Source organism: Rhinopithecus roxellana, chromosome 12 (genome assembly GCF_007565055.1).
Source record: "Rhinopithecus roxellana isolate Shanxi Qingling chromosome 12, ASM756505v1, whole genome shotgun sequence".
Lineage (NCBI taxonomy): Eukaryota > Metazoa > Chordata > Mammalia > Primates > Cercopithecidae > Rhinopithecus > Rhinopithecus roxellana.
This window is the reverse complement of record NC_044560.1, coordinates 54,762,556-54,769,104: the sequence shown is the minus strand read 5'-3', so window position 1 is coordinate 54,769,104 and position 6,549 is coordinate 54,762,556.

Genomic DNA, 6,549 nt, shown 5'->3' with positions numbered 1-6,549 from the left:
GGTAGCAGACCGAGCACCAGACCTTTCACATTTGTTCTGACAGCATCTGCAGCCCCCCAGAGGTGGTGGACACCTTGAGTCAGGGTCCTCAAGAACCCAGCAGAAAACCTGCACAGAAGCAGGTGTTCAGGAATGTTTGCTGAATACCTGCATGAATGACTTATTTAGTCCCCAGAACAAGCAACTGAGGTAGGAATTATTATCCCATCGAGGAAACTGCAGCCCAGAAAGCAAGGAATTGACCATTGCCTCAAATGCTGCTGACAAATGAGCTCTGAACAGCAGGGACCTTATCGGGAGCACATGGGGTGGAGACGGGGAGTGGATGCCAGGCTGCAGTGGGTGGAGGAATGAAGGGAGGGGAGGAAGCAGGCACTGCAAGTTGTAAGCAGCTCTTCAAGGCAAGGTGGGAAATATGAGGGGGCAGGGGCGAGGCATTCTTCCCTGGAGGAACCCAGAGTAAGGCAGGCTGGTGCTGGGCTTTGTGGCATTACCATGGGGGAACTTGGACAGGCTTCAGGGTTGGCTGGACAGAGCCAGTAGAGATATTCTGGAGATTCCCTCGAGGAAAAGATCCATTTATCCAGAGGGCCAGGGATCACTGAACTGGGCAGGAAGGTTTGCTTCTTGTCAAACACCCCAGCTCCCCTGCATTAGTCCGTTTTCATGCTGCTGATAAAGATATACCCAAGACTGGGGAAAAAAAAGTGTTATTTATTTATTTATGAGATGGAGTCTTGCTCTGTTGCCCAGGCTGGAGTGCAGTGGCGTGATCTCGGCTCACTGCAGCCTCTGCCTCCCAGGTTCCAGTGATTCTCCTGCCTCAGCCTCCTGGGTAGCTGGGATGATAAGCACATGCCACCATGCCTGGGTAATTTTTGTATTTTTTTAGCAGAGATGGGTTTTTGCTATGTTGGCCAGGCTGGTCTCAAACTCCTGACTTCAGGTGATCCACCCACCTCAGCCTCCCAAAGTGCTGGGATTACAGGTGTGAGCCAACGCGCCCGGCCAAAAAAAGAGGTTTAATTGGACTTATAGTTCCACATGGCTGGGGAAGACTCAGAATCATAGCAGGAGGCAAAAGGTACTTCTTACATGGTGGCGGCAAAAGAAATGAGGAAGAAGCAAAAGTGGAAACTCCTGATAAACCCATCAGATCTCGTGAGACTTATGCACTATCACAAGAATAGTAGGGTTTGAAAGACTGGCCCCATGATTCAGTTACCTCCCCCTGGGTCCCTCCCACAACACGTGGGAATTCTGGGAGATATACTTCAAGTTGAGATTGAAATGGAGACACAGCCAAACCATATCATTCTGCCACAGCCCCTCCAAATCTCATGTCCTCACATTTCAAAACCAATCATGCCTTTCCAATAGTCCCTCAAAGTCTGAACTCATTTCAGCATTAACCGAAAAGTCCACAGTCCAAAGTCTCATCTAAGACAAGCAAGTCCCTCCTGCCTATGAGCCTGTAAAATCAAAAGCAAGCTAGTTACTTCCTAGATACAATGGGGGTACAGGCATTGGGTAAATACAGGTGTTCCAAATGGGAGAAAATGCCAAAAAAAGGGGGGGTTTCGGGGCCATGTAAGTCTGAAATCCAGCAGGGCAGACACATTTTAAAGCTCCAAAATGATCTCCTTTGTCTCTAGGTCTCACATCCAGGTCACACTGATGTAAGAGGTGGGTCCCATGGTCTTGGGCAGCTCTGCCCCTGTGGCTTTGTAGCATACAGCCTCCCTCTCAGCTGCTTTCAAGAGCTGGCTTTGAGTGTCTGCGGCTTGTCCAGGTGCATGGTGCAAGCTGTCGATGGATCTACCATGCTGGGTCTGGAGGACAGCCACTCTTCTCTTCTCACAGCTCCACTAGGCAGTGCCCTAGTAGGGTCTTGGTGGGGGATCCAACCCCACATTTCCCTTCCACACTGCCCTAGCAGAGGTTCTCCATGAGGGTCCTGCCCCTGCAGCAAACTTTTGCTTGTGCATCCAGGCGTTTCCATATATCTTCTGAAATCTAGGCAGAGGTTCCCAAACCTCAATTCTTGACTTCTGTGCACCCATAGGCTCAACACCACATAGAAGCTGCCAAGGCTTGGGGCTTCCACTCTCTGAAACCACAGCCCAAGATGTCCGTTGGCCCCTTTCAGCCGTGGCTGGAGCAGTTGGGTAGGGCACCATGTCCCTAGATTGCACACAGCACGAGGACACTGGGCCCGGCCCATGAAACCAGTTTTTCCTCCTGGGCTTCTGGGCCTGTGATGGAAGAGGCTGCCGTGAAGTTCTCTGACATGGCCTGGAGACATTTTTGCCAAGGTCTTGGGGATTAACATTAGGCTCCTTGCTACTTATGCAAATTTCTGTGGCTTGAATTTCTCCTAAAAAAATGGTTTTTTGGCTGGAAGTGGTGGCTCATGTCTATAATCCCAGGGCTTTGGGAGGCTGAGGAAGGTGGATCATGAGGTCAGGAGATCGAGACCATCCTGGTTAACACGGTGAAACCCCATCTCTACTAAAATTACAAAAAATTATAAGGCAGGAGAATCGCTTGAACCCAAGAGGTGGAGGTTGCAGTGAGCCTAGATTGTGCCACTGCACTCCAGCCTGGGCAACAGAGCAAGACTCCGTTTCCAAAAAAAAAAAAAAAATTGTTTTTTCTACTGCATCATCAGGATGCAAATTTTCCAAACTTTTATGCTCTGTTTCCCTTTTAAAATGGGATGCTTTTAACAGTACCCAAGTCACCTCTTGAAAGCTTTTCTGCTTAGAAATTTCTCCGCCAGATACCCTAAATCATCTCTCAAGTTCAAAGTTCCACAAATCTCTAGGGCAGGGGCAAAATGCCTCCAGTCTCTTTGCTAAAACATAACAAGAGTCACCTTTGCTCCAGTTCCCAACAAGTTCCTCATCTCCGGCTGAGACCACCTCAGCCTGGACCTTATTGTTTATACCGCTATCAGCATTTTGGGCAAAGCCATTCAACAAATCTCTAGGAAGTTCCAAACTTTCCCACATTTTCCTGTCTTCTTCTGAGGCCTCCAAACTGTTCCAACCTCTGCCTGTTATCCAGTTCCAAAGTCACTTCCATATTTTCGGGTATCTTTTCAGCAATGTCCCACTCTACTGGTACCAAACTACTGTATTAGTCCGTTTTCATGCTGCTGATAAAGACATACCTGAGACTGGGAAGAAAAGGTTTAATTGGACTTACGGCTCCATGTGGCTGGGGAGTCCTCAGAATCATGGCGGGAGGCGAAAGGTACTTCTTACCTAGTGGTGGCAAGAGAAAATGAGGAAGACGCAAAAGTGGAAACCCCTGATAAAACCATCAGATCTTATGAGAGTTATTCTCTACCATGAGAATAGCACAGGAAAGACTGGCCCCCATGATTCAACGACCTCCCCCTGGGTTCCTCCCACAACACACGGGAATTCTGGGAGATACAATTCAAGTCGAGACTTGAATGAGGACACAGCCAAACCGTATCGTCCCCTTAGAGGGAGGCAGGGGAAGGGAATTAACATTCACGGACACTCCCCTGTGGGCCAGGCACTGAGCTGAACACTTGGTTCACACAATCTCCTCTACTCCACAAAGCAGCCCTGGGAGGAAAGAATCAGCATCTTCATCTGACAGAAGAGTGGTCACCAACTCACAGTCACACGGCTTCCACCAGCTCACCCCTTCCTTCAACAGACACTGCCTCCACACTGTGGCCAGCCAGACATCACACTAGATGGGGTCATGGGGTGGGGAGGGGACACAGTATCGAGCCCTGCCCTCATACAACAACACCACTTTCTCCGCTAGCTCCTTTACCTCTTGCTAACCAATTTCTTTGCCTATAAAATAAAGAAACTGCTGATCTCTAAAGATTGTGAGAATTAAGCAAAGTGACGTAGTAGACACTGTTGATGTGCTATCCATATCCCTCTGCCCACTGGAGGTAACTGCGGGAACTTTCTGTATGCACTGATGGCTTCCTGTGTGTCTCTGCCTGGGGGCTTCTTTGGCTGCCAAGCACTTGACTCGCCCACAGGAAGCCAAAATGCCAGGAGTTCATGCTCTCAGCCAATAAGGGAGTCTGGTTGTTGGTGCATAAATGTCCCAGCTTCTCCATCCCTCGGTGGGATCACTGAGGCATGTTCCACACGGTCTCTTGGCAGGGTCCCAGCAGGATGAGCTCCAGGTGCCACCAGTGGTAGCCTGCCCATCCACATGCCCTTCATTGTCTTTCCCCATGACTTCCTCACCATGCTTCCCTGAAGCACCTCCACATAAACTTCTTTCACCCACATCCTTGCTCAGCATCAGCTTTGGGGCAAACGCAGCCTAAAACAGTAACATTTTACAGCCTGGTGCCCAGTAGACACTCAGCAAATGCTGTCTACCTTGATATTCATTTTCATTTTTATAGAAACAGACAGCTTTGAGAACACGGTTGCAGCTCTAGCTGAGTCACCAGTGGCTCATCAGCATCTTCCAGGAGGAGGTATGGGCCTGTGGCCTGGGGATGCAGCAAGAGGGAGGGGACTGAGGGTCATGGGCCTCAGCCACTTGGAAGCTAGGTTAATCTCTGTCATATACACACACTCTACAGTTTATAAAGCTGTTTTCTTGTGTTCCAGGGCCTGCATTCCATTTTCCCTCCCATTGTTCGAAATCCTATGTTCCAACTCAGAGTTCTGTGTTCAACACATTAGGCTTCAAGCCTAATGTGCCAAATGCTCTGCTTGTTGCAAATACACCCTTCCACCACCACCACCACCACCTCCCTCTCCTTCCAGGTTCCCTTGGAGTCAGCCAGGCTGGAGGTTAAGTGCCCCTGCACCTGGACAGAGGAGCTGATACAGCTCACCTGCTTTCTAAGCTGGCTGGTGAGGCCCACCAGCCAGCTCAGTGTGCCCACCTGGCCGTGATTCTGAGTGCTGGGACCAGGTCAAGAGTGTCACCCCACCCCACTACAAGCTAGTCTGCTCTGTTAGCATCGGGAGCCAGGGGCAGGACAATGTGGTGGTCTCCAGCCAGAGCCTGTGGGACCTGCATGGAGACAGCTTTCCCACCTCCCTCTACGTGAACCCACGCTCTTCTGCGTGGCATTGGTGTGTGACATCTGTTTGGAGTGAGCCCTGTGGGATGAGGCCAACGTGGGGCCCCACATTAGACCCTGGCACCCAAACCTCAGCCTCCAGCCCATCGGTCAGTGACCCCCTGTGAAAGCAGCAACTACCTGGGTAACCTCAGCAGCTTCCACGACTTATGGTCCATTAAAAAAAAGAAACAGAGTAAGATGCACCTGTTTCCCCTCCTTGGGCCCCCGGGCCACACACACTGCTGAGCTCCTTTGCCTCTGGCTGGAATTATGGCAAACTCTGCAGCTCCCAGCTGGATGTACACATCAGAAACTCTGAGGGGCAGCTATCTGTGTCTTTCATTAATAAAAAATGTCACTAATAATGACTTAAAACATGCAATTTGGGATCAAAATCTTTCAAAGCATGGGAAAAACAATAAAAAGGAGAGTTCTTCATACTGAAAGTCTGGAAATAAACGCTGTCCTCAGAGGTCAACCATGAGTCGGGCACTGCTGGGGAGGGAGAAAGAAGTGGGAACGGGATCTCACACCCACTCCGTGCCAGGTGCTGTGTTTGGGGTTTACGCATTTCCCTCATCCTCACACAACCCAAGGAGACAGCGCTACCATTCCCATTTTATAGATGAGCAAACTGAGGTTCACCGAGGCCAAGTTACTTCCATGGGACACAGGATCAGTAAGAGACTCAAACCTAGGTCTGCCTCATTGACAAAGGGAAGCAAAACAACAAAAAAAGAAAGAAAAAAAATAGGCCAGGCCGGGCGCGGTAGCTCACGCCTGTAATCCCAGCTCTCAGGGAGGCAGAGGCGGGAGGATAGCTTGAGCCCAGGAGTTCGAGACCTGCCTGGGTAATACAGCGAGACCCTGTTCTCCACAAAAAGGAAAAAAAAAAAAGACAAAAAAAAAAAAAAAAAAAAATAGGCCAACAGTGTGGTGCTTGGCAAGTCATTCTGGTTTGAGTTTATGAGAAAGAGGGAAAAGTAGAGGGAACAGCCCATCAGCTATGAAGACTGGGAATGATTTATACGATGTACTGCTGTGTCTCCCGCACCTAGAACGGGGCCTGGAACACAGTTGGTGCTCAGAAATGATCTTCAGTGAATGGCTAAAATGTCTGGGAGGATAAAGGGGCATAGTCTGTTCCGAGGTAGGAGAAAGTGAATGTTTCTAAGCCCCTAGTTTCTAGAGAGCATTGAACAAGCACATTTGATTTTTTTAAATCTTTAATTATGGAACTATTTGAAAAACAGAAAAAGGCAGAAAATAATACAGCAGACATTGGGGAACTCATTGCCCAGATTTACCAGGTGTTCATATTTTGTCATGTTTATGTCAAGCATTTTTACAGTAAAATACAAATACAGATACGGCTAAAAGCTCCATCACCCCATCTCATTCTCTTCTACCTATCACCACAGGCCACCAGTATCCTTGAAGCTGGTCTCTGTCTCTTC